Below are 16,487 nucleotides of genomic sequence, written 5' to 3' on the forward strand. Positions count from 1 at the left end.
CACTGCCGAAACAGGCTGATCTGGCGCGGAGGTGGCAGTGAGCCTAAGGCCTGGAGCAGGGTGCTCACGGGCCCTGCACCAATGGCCCCACGTGCAGGGCCTGGCGCCTAGGCTGCAAGGCTCACTGACTAGGCGCACCGAGGAAGGCCCGCGGGCGCTTACACTCACTGGGCACTTACTTACTAGACCTCCCTGCTCCCTGGGCTTTCCAAGCACTGGTTTCCTTTATCCTCACCCCATCCCTTTGGATGAAGTGCTGTCACGTTAGAGATACAGACCGTGGGGCAGAGATGCGCAGTCACCTGCTCAAGGTCACCCATCACCCCTGGTCACCAGCAGGGCAGGGATTCGAGCCCCGGGAGCGCCCACTCCCCTCGCGAGGGCTTCGGGGCCAGAACCCAACCGCTCTTAGGTCCGCCATGTCCCTCCCAAACCACCGCGTGGCCTTGGAGTGGGTGACACGCGTGGGCTGGATTCGAACCCGAGCCCCAGAGCTCCCTTCGGGCGTCGGTTTGCCCAGCCAGCAGAAGCCGCGGCGAGAGCCCGTCGGGGGCAGCGCCCGCCCCGCACCGCACGGTGGCGCCCTCGCCACACCGCCCCGCCTCCCCGCCGTCCGCGCGGGCCCGTGGCCGAGGAGCGCGCCACCCCGCGGCGGGAGGCCGGGCCGGGCCGGGGAGCCCCTGCCCCGCCCCGCGTCGTCCCCCGCCTCCCCCCGCCTCGGCTGCCGCAGTCGCCGCCTCGGAGGAGCCCCCCGCCGCCGCCCGCCGCGCTCCGGTGCCGCCCCCACACGCCCCCTTCGCGCGTCCTCCCTCGCTCCCTGAGCAGCGGAAACATGGCGGCGGGAAGGGAGTGAGCCGCTCCGCGCCGCCCGGTGCCCGCAGGTAAGCGCCTCGCGCCGGCGTCCGCGAGCCGGGGCAGCCTGCGCCCTCAGGGGACCGGGCCACCGGGGGCCGCCCGGGGCGCAGGGGAGGCGGTGGGACCTGGCCGCCCGCCTTCCCCGCCCCTCCGGGCCCGGCCGTCCGGCTGTCGGGGCGGGTTGGCCTGTCGGTGGTCCGAGCGCGGGCGCGGCCCTTCCGCGCCGTGTCACCGGGCCTGGAGCCCGGGCGCCCGGTCCTGCATCCGCGGGGAGCCGGCTGGGCCCGGTGTCCCGCTGGAGGCTTCCCGGGGGCCTCGGCGCGGGGACCCCACGGCCAGGGGCACGTTGGTGGTTTGGCATCGCGGGGCGGCCCGTGTGGGAGCCTCTCGGTCCAGGCCGCGGGGCCGGGGTCGGTCCGGGAGGGCTGGCTTTGGGCCAAGGGCCGGGAGCCAGAGTGGCTGTCAGTCCGCGCGTGGGGCTGCGGGGCTGCGCGGACGCAGCGCTGAGAGAGATCTGTGGGTGATCTGTGGTCTTCGCCAGCCGGTCCCGGTTCGACCGAGGTCGGCGGGAGACAGGGCTCCACGGAAGGTCCGGGGCGCGGAGGGCGAGGAGCTGTCAGCAGCGAGCCTCCAGCTGGCTCCAGCTGCGCGGGGAGCGCTCACGTGCGCCTCCGGAAACGGGCGGCGAGGGCAGGTTTCAAACCTCAGACTCCTGGGGGGGCGGGGGGCGGGGGGGTGGAGAGACGCCGCGGGGCCCCCGGCGCGCCAGCTGCCGGGAGGGCAGGCACGTGGGCGCAGCTGGGGGCCCGCCCCGGAGGGATGAAAAAGAGTTTCCAGGAGATGGCCGAACCCCAAAACATCTGGAGCCTGGAAGGGAATTTAAAGTCATCTAGGGTCTCTCTCTCATCCCATGCCAAAGTACCGTGTTTCCCCGAAAATGAGACCTCGCCAGACCATCAGCTCTAACGTGTCTTTTGGAGCAAAAATTAATATAAGATCCGGTCTGATTTTACTGTAAGACCGGGTCTTGTATAATGTAATGTAATGTGATGTAATACCCGGCCTTATTTTACTGTAAGACCGGGTGTTATGTAATATAAGACCCCGTCTTATATTAATTTTTGCTCCAAAAGACGCATTAGAGCTGATTGTCCGGCTGTCTCTTATTTTCAGGGAGACAGGGTAGCTTTGAAAATCCCAAATTCTAGCCTAATAATTTAACCTACCTGTTTGAACACCTCTTCCAGTGATGGGAAACTAATCTCTTCCCAAGGAAACCCATTCTGTTCCTAGACTGCGTTGGTTTTAGAAATATTTTTGGTTGAAATAAACAGCTATCTCCCATTCTGCCTTATGGACACCCTTTTAAGCTACCTGAAGAAAGTAATCATGTCCCTGGAGCCTTGCGTTGTCTTCACTAACTCCAGTTCCTTTACTTGATTCTCATGTGCTGCGGTTCTCTGTTGCCGTCTCCCAATGAGCTCTGGTTTGCCCATATCCCCTTCAAAGGACAGCTTCTTAATGTGAGTGAGTGAGGAGACAAAACCTATTAAGTTTCCCCAAGAAGCTCCTTGGCCCCAAATAATTGACCTGCTTAAATAAAAAGTAATTATTCCTTCCTTATTTCTGTACTGTTTTTAACTTTTTAAAAAAACCTTGTACTGTTTGTTACAAAAAAAGATCCTACTTTGTGGAAATTTTTGGGTTTTCCCTCATGTTTTAAATGTCTGTAAACACTATCAAATGAGCTAATGTATATCAAAGTGTCACAATGCACCGTACAAATAGAAAGGTTTATTATTTTTACTCTGAAAAAGGATTGAGACCCATTTTGGTGCCAAATTGCAATTTAATATTTAGCTGGAAAGGGAAATGCTTTATTACATTGAACTCTATCTATGCTCTAGGCCCAAAAATTACTATGAAAAAGAACATTTTTTTTGTTGCTCACTTACCAGCATTATTTTTTACTTGGTTTTTAAATCACTTATCCTTGGTATGTGGTGTTAAGTTTTTAAAAAGGGTCTTTTACCAATGTCCTAAACCTCTGCCTAAGCAACCCTGTAGTAAATTTTGAAGCCCATCATAGCTGTGATGGCCTTGTAGATAAAATGCCAAGCTCTTGTATCTGGGACCTTGTTCAAATTCTCAGCAAAATTTCACTGTTTTCAGAATCCGTTCTTTATCTTTGTTCTTATGTCTTCATTTTTTAAGTTGTTCAGTGTTTTTGAAATTTGTAGCATATATGTCAAGTGTTGGTTTCTGGTGTGTTTATGCAAATGCTGTTGCCCTTTATGTAAATTGGATAAAAATTTATGTAACTCCATTCTTTATCGAACTGTACAGAGCCAGGAAAGGCCCTGGTTCCTTCCTTTCAAAGGACTTGAAGTTAATGGTAGGAAATCCTAAAAACTGTGAGAAAGAACTGGTGTGAATATTCCACTGAAAACTTAAGTTCAACATGTTCTAACCTTTATTCTATCTACGTTTATGTATCTACTGTGTGTCAGGCATTGTGGTATGTTTAACCGGGTATACAAAGATGAATAAGATACATTTCCAGTCTTTGTGCAGCCGGTAAATTAGATGCTAAAACAGGACATCTCAGAATAAAAGGTAAGAGTTATGCATATAATGCCCCAGGTGAGGGCACTTTGGCTAGCCTAGGACTTGAGGGACAGCCTTGGGAAGAGATGACACCTGGCCCAAATCTTAAATGGTAACTAAGAATAAGTCAGGCAAAGATGAGTAAAAAAGTGTGCTTCAAACAGAGAACACAGCTTGAGGAAAGGCATCAATGTGAGAAAAGGCATGGCTTGCATACAGAACCACAAGCAGTTTGGGACTGCTAAGAAAATACAGTGAAGACGCGAGTGGTAAATTGTGAGGCTGGAAATACAAGCAGAGGCCTTAGGTGGACCTTATATGCATAAGTATCTTGAAATTAATTCAGTGAATGATTCGTTAAAAATCACTAAAAGGCTTTTATCAGACATGGTTGAATAACATTTTTAAAATGTAGTCATGGGGATAAGGAGAAAGGAATGATGGCTTTATGATTGATTGGATGTGCAGATGAGAGGATGAGCAGTCCAGCGTGATGCTAAGGGTTTTGCTTTGGATCACTTGGGGGGTTGTGGGGACATTAACTGAGACAGGAAACACTGGATAATGAGTTCAGTTTTGGACTTGAAGATTTTATGATGTCTTAAGTTAGATCCATGAGCAAATGTGGTGGAAGTAAACTAGAAAAAAAGGAGGTTATGGTCAGAAAGTGGAATATTAAATTAGAAGGGGAAGTTAAATGGTCTGATGTGGAGCTGTGCTAGACAGACGACAGCTCGGCTGTGTGTGGGTACCCAGGTGAAGGTCAGGGAAGCTGAGTACAACAAGGAATGAGTCTTCTGTGCAGAGAGTGAAGTGATGTGGGATGCTGAAATGTAGGGAAGAGAGGAAGACTGTGACCCAGGTGCAGTGAATACAGGGGATGAATCAGAAGGATGGTGGCTGACAGATGAGGAGAAGGGTAGGGAGCAATACAGCCAGATGGTATAAACCTCAAAGAAGGAGGAGTTTTTAAACATGAGAGTGGAAAAGTAATGAATTTTGACTTTTCCTTCCTGGAAGCAAGCTTCTGATCTCTTCATCTTTATTCAGGACTCATATTAATCATTCTGTTTGCTCTGAAGAGTCTGTCCTTAGTCTTGGAAAGTAGGAGGGCAAATACCCTATATCAGATCCTTTCTGCTAATGCTTAGTGACAAAGGCAATGGAGGGTTTTTTCCTGATGATCAATGAGTGGATAGGAAACAATCAGATCTACGTAGGCTCTGTCACTGGCCTTAGGACTGTAAGCAGATTGTTTAACTTCTGTGACCTTCATTGTCCTAATCTGTAAAAAATAATTCCACAGAGTATCCCAAAGATTACATGAAATTGTGTGTGTGTGTGTGTGTGTATACATATACACACACACACATATATGAACTAGAAAAGCAATTGGCACTTCATAGATGCAAAGTAAATGTTCTTTTCCAAATACCTTTAAGGAACCTCAGCTCTGCTGGCAGATATGAAATTTTTTTCATTCTTTACCTAAATTATATGGCAATAAGGACTCTAAAGGAGGTAACAGTAAAGTGATGTAGGAATTCAGAGGGAGGAGCCATCATTTTAAACATTTGGAAACAAGGTTAGGCATCAACAACTCAAGATGAATTTAATTTGGGCCTTGGAGAATAAATTTCAGTAGATTAAATAATTTAGGTGAAGATGCAAAGTGGGGGAAGTATAAGATGTGTTTGTTAAAAATGGGTAGTTGCCACAGGTGTATTGTATTTGTGTAAGTCAGTAGTTTGAGATGTGGCTGGAGAGATGAGTCGGGCCATAGTATTAAAGACCTGCAGCTATGGAGTTTGGACTTGACTCTAGATATTCCAGATTCTGGAGAGGTACAGATCGGACGTCTTCTTTCCCTACCTCAGTTTCCTATCTGTAGAATTTATAACCATTAATTCAGAAACTTTGGATTCGTGTTTGAAATAAACCAAGTAAGAAATTTCACATTGAAATTAAGTTCCTCTGTAGGCCAATTTTAGGTTGGAAAAATAAGTGCTAAAATGTGTTTTGTAGTTGTGATTTGATCTTTGCAATAACCTTGTTTGGTAGTTGGGCTTAGTGGAGTTAAGGATCATATAAGATCTCTGGTAGAAAGTGACTAAAAATGGTCCAATTTCAAACTGTCTTTTTTATACTACTGTACTGATTTCGATTTGAAGAGAAGTCTGGGCTCCTCAATATCACTAAATATTAATTATATAACCCAGGGCTGGTCACCTTGCCTCTCTGATCCTCAGTTCCCTCCTTTATAAAACGAGGGAAGGCATAGGTAGGTGTAAGGTTTAACTAAGACAGTACGTGTAAAGCACTTAACATAATGTTGGTTACATCCTAGGTACTCAGATGTCGGCCCCTTCCCCCCAAATCTGTAAATGAAGGAATTTAACCACACCATTGCAAAGGCCTTAGTGCTAACTCCCTAGCTACCAGGGAATTGTTAGAACTAATTATTTTGATAAACTTACAGCCATATAAACCCAGCAGATCTTATCATCTGTTGTCTTTGTCCCAGACACCTAATCATCTGTCTCCTTCTATACTGTCATTCCCGTGCTGTTTCGGCTTCCTCTTCCTCTCTCCCAACCCTGCTTGCAGTGAGCTCCCTCTCAAACCTTTCCACTCGTTCTCTGAAACTCCTACACTGTTAAGCATTTTACTGGATGTTTGTGTGTGTGTGTGAGCTGGCTTAAATGGAAGCCAGGCTCTCTCCTTAGCCATGGAGGGCAATATGTCTTGGGTGCAGCTCATGCTCCCATACCACTGCTATGCAAAAGGAGAGCGATAAGGATGACTAGTTTTTTTACATACCACTATTGTAGGTCATTATCTCCAAATCTTAAAATCCCTGTGCTCTCTGGCACAAAGGCTCTACCACTCTCGTCTTCTTTTGTATAGATCTTTTGTCTCATTTAGGATGGAGCACACACAGTCTTCTTTTTTTCAACTTAATTTCTGCCTTCATCCTGAGTAAGTTCAATATTCATATGGAAGATTATTTCTCCAACACAGTGGCCTCTTCTGTGATCATTTTTTTAGGAAATCAATTCCCATAGTCACACCATAGGCCTTTTATCGCCCAGAAATGGCGCACCTCTGAAATTATGAACGAAGACATACAGCATTGTTCAAAATTTCTCCTTTTACCAGACCTTTGTCCCCACTAGACCTGTTTTTTTGACCTCATCAAGGCCTATCTTTACTTCCTTCCCTACCCAGCTTAATTTTCTTAGTCTACCACTTACTTCATTCTCTCTTTTGCCGTTATCCTCCATTCCCTTGTTCTGTTGTCTTATCTTGTCTGGGTAAAATCCCAAACTAAACCTCTTTCTTCTTGTGTATTATAGGCACAGCTCTAAGTGTTTTGTTATTTCTTATAATTGCTTTACACTCATGCTTATGTAGAATTTCCTTTGGGGCATTCAAACATCATGGAAATAAAGTCTATTTTAGTCATTATGTCCTGTAAAGTGTAGCAGAAAACATGAGAACCAGCATACTTGTTCTTGGAGATATTTGAAAAGAGAGTACACAACTATTCATCTTAGATGATTTAGAATTTTAAACTTCTAACTCTGATTTTTTGGTCCTCTGTCTTATCTCCAGTTATCGCAAGGGACTGCCAGAAAGTCTCCAAACCAGATTAAATTTATTTCTTTAAAAATAAATGAATTTTTAAAATAAATTTGGGAATATAAAAGTTTATAAAGCCTAATAGGCATAGAGGGTCACAATTCCAAAACAAGGCAATATAGGAACTTAAAAATGTTGTCTAATTTATGTGTATTCAGTTTTTCACTCATTCATTCCGCAGATAGTGATGTCTCCTAACTGCTAGACACTGTGCTATGTACGGTGGTAAAGATGAACGCATAATTTTAAAAATGCAAATGCAGGCCACAGAATTAAAAAATATATTTGTGGCACATATAATAGCTAAATATTACTATCTATAGTAAAGGATTCCTACACATAGATTAGAAAAAGATCAATCAATAGAAAAATGACAAGACATGAAAGAGGCAACTTAAATGTTTATTAGTAATTAAACATTACTAATTTACCAGTAATTTGTTATAGGCTAATTAAAGCTCTAATGAGATATCATTTCACACCTATTAGATCTCGGCAAAAATTAAGAATCTGATAATACCAAATATTGGTGGGAGTGTGGAATTAAGGGAACTCTTCGACACTGTTGATGGGAATACAAGTTGCAAAGCCATGGTGAAGAACAGCTAGTCAATATCAGAACTAAGATGCACCTAGCCCTACTATCCAACAGTTTTACTCCTGGGTAGATCCCCTTTAGAAACTCTCCAATGTATGCATAAAGAGACATACAAAAATATTCATACAGCATTATTATGAGTATAGCAGAAAATCCAAACTAGTCCAAATGTCTATCAATAAAAGAATGAAAATATTGTGGTATACTTACCTAATGGAATGCATACAATAATGAGAATGAATGAATAAACTAGATCTATATAGTAACGTGGGTGACTCTCACAAGAAATGCATGGTAATGATATATATCAGTTAAGGGTAGTGTGTATCTCTGAAGGGTAGGGTGGGGAGAAAAGACTGGTAATAATGCTGGGAAGAGCACATGGGGTGTAAATTGTATTGATAAATATTTTTTCAGTTAGTTTGTGGCTATATGGGTGTTATTCATTATTCTTTATACCTTTTTATATATTTGAAGTATTATATATGCATGCTTGAGGAATAATTGCATATAGTTCTTGTTATGAGTATAATGCAGGGAAAGAGGGTAGCAGAAATATAAAGAGATGTTATTAGGGTAAATCATGCAAAATTTTTGTTTTTATAGGTCTAAAATTGTTTAATACAGGCAATTTGAAATGGCTCAACCTCATTCAATCTAATATAACAAGTATTCTCATTGAAATATATTCAGAGTACTTTGGGAACACAAAGAAATTGACTACCAAGGCAGAAGGATGGAGATAATCTTTGGAAAGGCTCCAGAGAGAGAGAGAGAATGACATTTAAACTGGATGTTAAAGGTTGAGAAGGAATTTACTAGGTAGAGAAGAAAGAGGGCCTTCCAGATAGAAGTAAAGACCTCTTTGAATGGATGGAATCCCCCAGCGGGAGTAAGTGGAGGTCAGAGAAATGCAGTTGAGGAAGAGACTAAGATTGGGAACAAAAATAACAGCAAATATCTGTATAGCATTTACTATACAATTTTATATACATAAAAACTGATAATCCCAGGTGGGGAAATAGGCACTTAAGTAATCTGTCCAAGATCACAGGGTTGACAAGTGGTAGAACCAGGATTTGAACTCTGGTGTTCTATTATAGGCCCAAAGTCTATACTCTTGGCTAATAAGCTATATTCTGAATCACTACATTATAAGCCAAATCAGGAGAAAGTGGTGTTTTGAATGCCAAGGGAAAACAGTTAAGTTTCAAAAAGGAAGGACGAGTCAGCAATGAAAGTTCCTAAGGAGATAGAGTAGGAATACTACAAAGAGACCATTGGGTAACAACAACAAAAAAATCATGCTCTTAGGTACAGTAAGGGATACCAAGATAATAAAGATGTGGATATCTCAGAATAGTACTGATTCAATCTACTGAATTGGCCCACCAGTTCATTGGGCCAATGATTATAATTCCATTTAATTATAGAGAAGATGGAGACAGGGAAACTATTCAAAATAGATCCTCACTATATTTAAGTATTTGATATATCAACACAAGTGAAAGAATTTTAATCCTCTGCTGTCTATATTTATTTTAGTTTCTCTAAAATGCTAACTAAGATTAATATTAACAATTTTTTTATTCTGTATGTTCTGGTTTTAATAAAGATAGAACATAGGCTGTTGTTGATTTAGTATATTTCAGAATTGGATGAAAGTCTAAAGATCAGTAGTTCTCCAGTATTTTATAGGCAAGAAGGTGAAAAAGACCCTCTAAGCAGCATGATATGTGGAAAGATGGCTTGGTGGTTGAGTCCCAATTCAAGACCCCGTCTGCCATTCACTGGCTCTGTGACTTAGGCAAGAGGGGGTTGCAGCAGCTAATCACTAAGATTTCTTCCAATTCTCAAATTCTGTGACTATTAGGTCAATTATTCAGTGAAGAAACCAAGGCCTAAAAAAGGGATGTGGTTTGTCCAAAGTCAGAAAAACTGGAATTTGATTCTCTTGACTCTTCTTCAAGAAATTTGATGGGAGAATCGTCAACCACTTGAGTGGCTGCTATATGTCAGGCACTCATTAACTACTTAAAAAAACATAAAGGTACGTGAAATTGCTTCAGGATTTATTCACTATAAAAGTAACCGGCGTCTTCTGTTTGTTTGTTTATACATATCCTGCCTTATCCCAGAATGTATTTAAAGCATACCAATTCTGTGCAACATACCATGCTCAGAAAAGAAATATTTTTTGAGTATCTGTCAGACACATTGTAACATGCAAACACATATTGTTCTCATCCACCAGCATGTAGATATTATTGGCTCCATTTTATATATAGAGAAACTGAGATCCAAAGATATCTGCCAAATCATACAATTTATAAGTGAGAGGACTCAGTCAGACCCAGACCAGCCTGACATTAACCCTAATGCCCTTTCCATTTCACCATGTACCCTCCCCACAAGCTGTGTTACATAATTCCGAAACTTTACCAGTATAGGAAGCAAGGTTTACTTGTAGGAATTGACTTTGTTTTCTTTTTACTGACTATATCCCATCTCACCAAACAATGTAGGCAAACTGGAAGGATCCTAGAGTAGACAAATGAAACACATTAGTGAATCAGTCATGATTATTTTTTAATTTGTATGAACAGTTTCCTTGTTAAGATCAGTGCTTATATTTTAATAAATTGCAAAGTTTCTGTACCCTCTCAACCTTTGATGTATGCCCACCTCCTCCTCCTTAATCAAAACATTTGCCGGCCACCTGCTAAGGATACAAAGGTAAGACTAAGACGTGGCTGCTTCCCGCAGTGAGCTGACTGTCCAAGAGATCGTTGGGGTAAAAGTTATTCCAACTTCAGTGGTCTTCCTCCCTCAAATCTGTAACTCTAGTCCAACCACGAGAAAAACGTCAGACAAGTCCCAGTTGAGGGGCATTCTACAAAATACCTGACAGCTGTTCCTCAAAACTACCAAGGTAATCAAACAAGGAAAATATGAGAAACTGTCAGCCAAGAAGAACCTAAGGAGACATGACAACTACATGTAATGTGTTTTCCTGGATGGGGTCCTGGAGCAGAAAAAGGATAGGTAAAAGCTGAGGAAATTCTCAGTAAAATGTGGACTTTAGTTAATAACGTATCAATATTGGTTCATTAATTGTAACAAATGTACCATACTAACATAAGTTAACATGTTAACTTATGTTAATAAGTTAATAATAGTGAAAGCTATGCAGAGTACAGGGGAACTCTGAACTATCTTTGTAGATTTTCTGTAAATCTAAAATTGTTCTAAAATAAAAGCATATTTTTAAAAAGTTATAATAAAATTAAAATAATTTTACATGCTATTTCTTTGGGATTTAATTAAAGCACTTTTCTTCATAAAATGTTCCCAATTTGGTTGACTCATTTGATGGGACCAACAAGTTACCATCTGTTGATAGATTCATGTGCCAAAGTGTATTCTAGATAGACGTCACATAAACTTTTACCACCTCGGGGTCTTACACATGTAGATGATAAAAATATGCCAACTGCTAGTCAACAGAGAGGACTCTGACAAATGGAAGGAATTCTTACTACATAGTATTGCTCGTTAACTGAAAGCACAGTGCAATTATTTGGAAGGATTGTGACTTAAGTCCTGAACAAAAATGATTCAGGTCACAGAGGAGTGTTATTTTTTTGAGCTGTTTGTGTAACACTAAAAAAAGTGCTACTACCTACTGTGTTTCCCTGAAAATAAGACCTACCCAGACAGTCAGCTCTAATGCGTCTTTTGGGGCAAAAATTAGTATAAGACCCTGTCTTATTTTACTATAATATGAGACCGGGTATAATAAATAATTAATATAATACAATATAATATAATATAATAAATATAATATAATATAATAATATAATACTGGGTCTTATAATTTTTGCTCCTAAAGATGCATTAGATATGATGGTACGGCTAGGTCTTATTTTCGGGGAAACACGGCATTACCACTGTGCATGAGTGTGAGTTGGATATTTTTTCTGCAAATGCTTTATGAGATTAGTATGATTATTGGAGTGAGGTCAATTTAGAAGTCTTGGATTTAGTTTTAAGAAAACACTTTGAGAAATCACTTAATCACAGTATATATAGTTCTACTAGGTATATCTTCATCATCAGTTTTAGTTGTACCTACATTTGAAGAAAACCACTCACAGAAATATTTCTGTAAATATTTAATGACCCTAGATGTCCTCTCACAGAAAGCTTAGGACATATTACTAAACAAATACCAGTAGAGTTTGCAATTCTCTTGCTTCAGTATTGGCCCAGAACCTACTCTTCAAACTCCCCAACTCTTAGCCTTCAGATTTCCACAACACTCAATTACTTAATGTAACTTTGCATGATGAATATACAAGAATTGGTTGTTTGGGCTGAATTCGATTAACTGCCTTACCAACAAGTAGATTCTTTCTTTGCCGACCCTGACACTTCCATGTCAAAGTTGTCTTCCTGAGAACTGCTAATTGAATTTGGTGAAATGTTAAGTAATGGTTTTGGGCTTGTTTATTCTCAGTACTAACAATTTTCTTTTAATTTGTTAAATCCCCTAATGATGGAATATAAATAAATCATTAGGCTGAAAAGAGAAATGTCAACTAATTTCCTGGTGTTTTCTTATCATTTATTAATGGAAATCAATATTTAGGTGTCTAATACAGTAAATGTTTACATTGTAAGTACTCAATACCTGTTAGTTAAATTCAAATTTGAATTAATGGACTATTTTTTATTAGTTTCAGGTGCACAAGACAAAGTAATATTTAGACGTTTATCATTTATATCCCTCACACTGTGTGGGTCCCCCTCCCCCATCCACTATCCCTCTGACATCGCACCGAGCCATTACACTGTCTCTATTCCTAATGCTGTACTCCGCTTGTTGTAAGTATATACATACATATATATACATATATATATAAAATTATAGTTGACATTCATTATTGTTCAGCTTCAGGTGTATAGTGCCGTGATCAGGGATCACATCATCCCTGAGGTGGTCTCCCAAATGGGACACATGTCCATTGGATACCCTACAAAATCTTTACAACATTATTGATTACATTCCCCAAATTAATTTTCAAAACCCCATGGCCATCTTGTGGTTACCGACTGTTTTCTAATCCCCTCACCTTTCCCCTTCTCCACCCCCCCCCCGCCCATCTAGCAACCCTCAGTTTTTCCTCTTTGTCTCCAAAACTGTTTCTGATTAGTTCATTCACTTATTCTTTTCTTTAGATTCCGCATATAAGTGAGATCATATGGTATTTGTCTTTCTCTGTCTGAGTTATTTCACTTAACATAATGTTTCTAGGTCCATCCATGTTGTTGCTGATGGACTATTTTTATTGTTCCTAATTTTTTTGTGTGTGCTCCTTTACCTTATATTGAGAGGGAACTGCATTTTACACTAACTGTATTTTGGAAATGGCTTTGTTGTCTGATGGATAGGGGTTTAAATCCCATGTCTGCCATCCCTGATCTACAAAAAAGATCCTTAGATTATTTCATTGATCAGGCAGGTTCAGCAGTCTGGATGTATTTTAAGTTTTACCTTTTCTACAGATTAAAAGAACACAGATCCTGGAAGGCAAAGCAACATCTTAAACTTTTAGTGCCCACTGTATACCATGGTGGTTTCTGGTACAGTGGTGGACTCATAGTATGTTTTAAATAAATATTGTTGTATTGTCCTTCCTCTGTATTACTGGGAAATAACAACTGCCATTTCATATACTATGGGCTCCTCAACCAGACTTGTTGAATGTTAGTTAAACTTCAGCCTAAGCTAGTATTTCCCCAATTTGCCTGATCGTCTGGAACACATATTAAGAAATAACAAGTGCAGACCCTATTAAAATCCCAATGGCATTCTTTTCAGAATTAGAACAACTAATCCTAAAATTTATATGGAATCACAAAGACCGTGAATAGCCAAAGAAATCTTGAGAAACAACAAAGTGGGAGGTATGATCCCTGACACCAAACTACACTATAAAGCTACAGTGATCGAAACACCGTGGTACTGGCATAAAAACATGTGTAGATCAATGGGATGGGCTAGAGAGCCCAGAAATGAACCTTCCATTATATGGTCAGTTCTATGTCAGGTATAGGTGAGACTCTAGTGTGGTCTGTCCTGGAAAAACATTTCTCTCCGTCTGTGGACCTGAAAATAAGTTATCTGCTTCTAAGATGCAATAGTAGGACAGGCATAGAAAAGGTACTTCCATTACAAAAGGGAGAAAATGGAAGGACTAAAAGGGCAAATTTTGTTCGATCTCAAGGCCTGGGGAAAATCCTCTGTGGCTCCATGCTCTGTCCTCTGGCCTCCTGGGGCAGCTGCACCCTTTTCCCATCTGTGGTGCTGCCCTTGGTGTTATTCTTCCTTCATTTTTTTCCCCCTCTCTCTCCCTTCTAGTCTAGGCTGGCAGCCCGTCGGCTGGTATGAAATCCTCCAAACCTTGTCAGTCTCCCATGCTACTCATGGGGTCCAAACCATCTTACAAGAGGGATCCTCCACACATCTTTTCAGGATAAATACACACACACACACACACACACACACATAGGTATGTGTATACATATATATGAGGTGTGATCACAAAATACAGTGAATGTTTAAATAAAAATGTATTATAGTAAAAGACACATTGCCTTTAATCCCCCTCAATATACTCCCCCTTGCTTCAAACACACTGACCCCATTCTTGCCACTTTCTAAAGCAGTTCTGGAAGTCCTCTTTCGTGAGTGTCTTTAGTTGCCCTATCATGGCTGTCTTGATGTCCTGAATCATTTTGACTTTGCGGAAGAGCCAGAAGTCACATGGTGCCAGATCCAGTGAATAAGGTGGATGAGGACACAGCATCATGTTTTTATTTGACAGAAATTGCCATATACCAGAAGAGATACGTGACACGGAGTGTTGTCATGATGGAGAATGAAGTAAAGACTATATATAGTATATATGTATGTACATATAAAACCATATCTCTATTCCTAGCTTCTGTGATGGTTGTATCCATGAGTCAGGCAAATGATTGTCCAGCCACACCCTTGACCCTGTTTCCAGAACACACGGATAGGCAGAGAATTTTCCAAATTATTAAGTGCTGGTTCCTTTTTTGCTTAACAATTTGTTCTTCAATTTATCTTTTCTCATATTTTACTATGAGCACCAAGGACAAACTAGACCACACTTCAACACTTTGCTTAGAAATCTCCTCAACTAAATATCCAAATTCATCACTTACAAGTTCACACAATGGTTGAACAGAATTCGGACAAGTTTTCTGCCACTATAATAAGAATTGTCTTTCCTCTAGTGTCAAGTAACATGTTCATTACTTCCTCCTAAGGCCTCACTAGGAGCACCTTTAATGCACCTATTTCTACCAACTGTCTCTTCCAGGCAATATTTCTCTACCAATTCCAAATCCACTTCCTTATTTTCAAGTATTTATTAGAGCAGCACTCCACTCTCAGCAGTACTAAAATCTGTATTAGTTTCCATGGGCTGCCCGAGCTGGAAGAGGCAAGGCAGGATCTTCTCCTGCAGACTTCAGAGAGGGCATGACTCTGCCAACACCTTTATTCCAGACTTCTACCTCTGAAACTGTGAGAAGATAAATTTCTGTTGTTTGTTACATCCAGTTTATCGCATTTTGTTATGGCAGCCCTAAGAAGCCAAAATGGGTATTACCTGGATACAGTGAAAGACGGTGAGTATGTGTATCTCCCTGTATCTACAGGGTTTCCTGGCATTTTTCTTTCTCTCTTTTAAACCATGTTTGTGTCTAGTTGCACTATAAAGTTTACTTTCGTTATGTCAACAGTTGATTGTTTGGCTTTATCTCAGAAGAGCAGCCTTAAATCATTGGTAGGGATGCTTTGGTACCAAGAAGCCCTCAAACTTTTGGAGGGGTAAGGGCTTTATTTTTACAGACAGACCTTCCTTCTGCCGGAATGCCTCGTACTGGTTCTTGGTTTCCTCCTCATGCATACTGTTGTGACACCTGAAGCAAGAAGAGCGCCAGAGGCACTTCAGTTAGCCCTTGGATAGGCAGTGGACCCATAAATGATGAACTACATAATGAGTCCTTTAGCATTGCTTCTACTGGACATCTGTGTTGTTCAATTATTTTTCAAGAATACATTCTTTGCCCGTCCTAATGAGGACTTACATTTTGGGGGATTCCCCTTAGTGCCAGGCAGTGTTTGCAGGTCTCTTAGAAGATACTCTACAAATACTGTTTTGCTTTGAAGAAGGCTTATCCACGGCACTGCTAGTGAGAGACTAGTTCTGGTGATAAATAAGAGATGTTTGTTGCCAGGGCTGTCATTTCAATTTATCTTGCTTGCGCTGAGCTCATTAAAAATTGCCACAGTGGTAATATGAAAGTAATGAAGCTTCTGGAGCCCAGCTGGGGCACACAGTGCGCGCAGGACCTTCAGGGTAGCTGCCACTCTTATACATGGTTCAGTTAAAGGACTTTGGGTTCTTTTCCCCCTTTGAAACTGTATATTTTGCAAAATCCAATACCTTTTTTTTAACACTTGTGTACTTTCTAAGTGAGTATATGTGATTTCAACTCAACAAAACTATACCTGATGCCTGCTACTGTCAGGCAGTATATTAGACCCTAGGGATGTAAAGATGACTAAGACATCCTGTGGGGCTTCCCTGTCAAATAGGGAGGGGAGGTGGATAAGTAATTGTAATACAGTATTTAAATGCTGTGAGTACGAACCAGATACCAGTATAGCACAGAGGAGGAAATG

General features: G+C 41.5%; 1 protein-coding gene across 13 annotated transcripts in view; it reads left to right on the top strand.

Moving 5' to 3' along the window:
- Positions 1-661: 661 nt before the first annotated feature.
- Positions 662-16,487, top strand: part of SCMH1 (Scm polycomb group protein homolog 1) — a 144,311-nt gene continuing 128,485 nt past the window's right edge. For 7 of the 13 annotated variants that reach the window (XM_081055403.1, XM_081055412.1, XM_081055406.1 and 4 more), the window contains exon 1: positions 743-881. The gene's annotated coding sequence lies outside the window, so the exon portion shown is untranslated. Of the gene's footprint in view, positions 882-16,487 lie in introns of all 13 variants that reach the window. The other 6 variants (XM_081055416.1, XM_081055414.1, XM_081055417.1 and 3 more) reach the window with 4 other exon arrangements.

Source organism: Rhinolophus hipposideros (assembly GCF_964194185.1).
Source record: "Rhinolophus hipposideros genome assembly, chromosome: 8".
NCBI classification, from domain to species: domain Eukaryota; kingdom Metazoa; phylum Chordata; class Mammalia; order Chiroptera; family Rhinolophidae; genus Rhinolophus; species Rhinolophus hipposideros.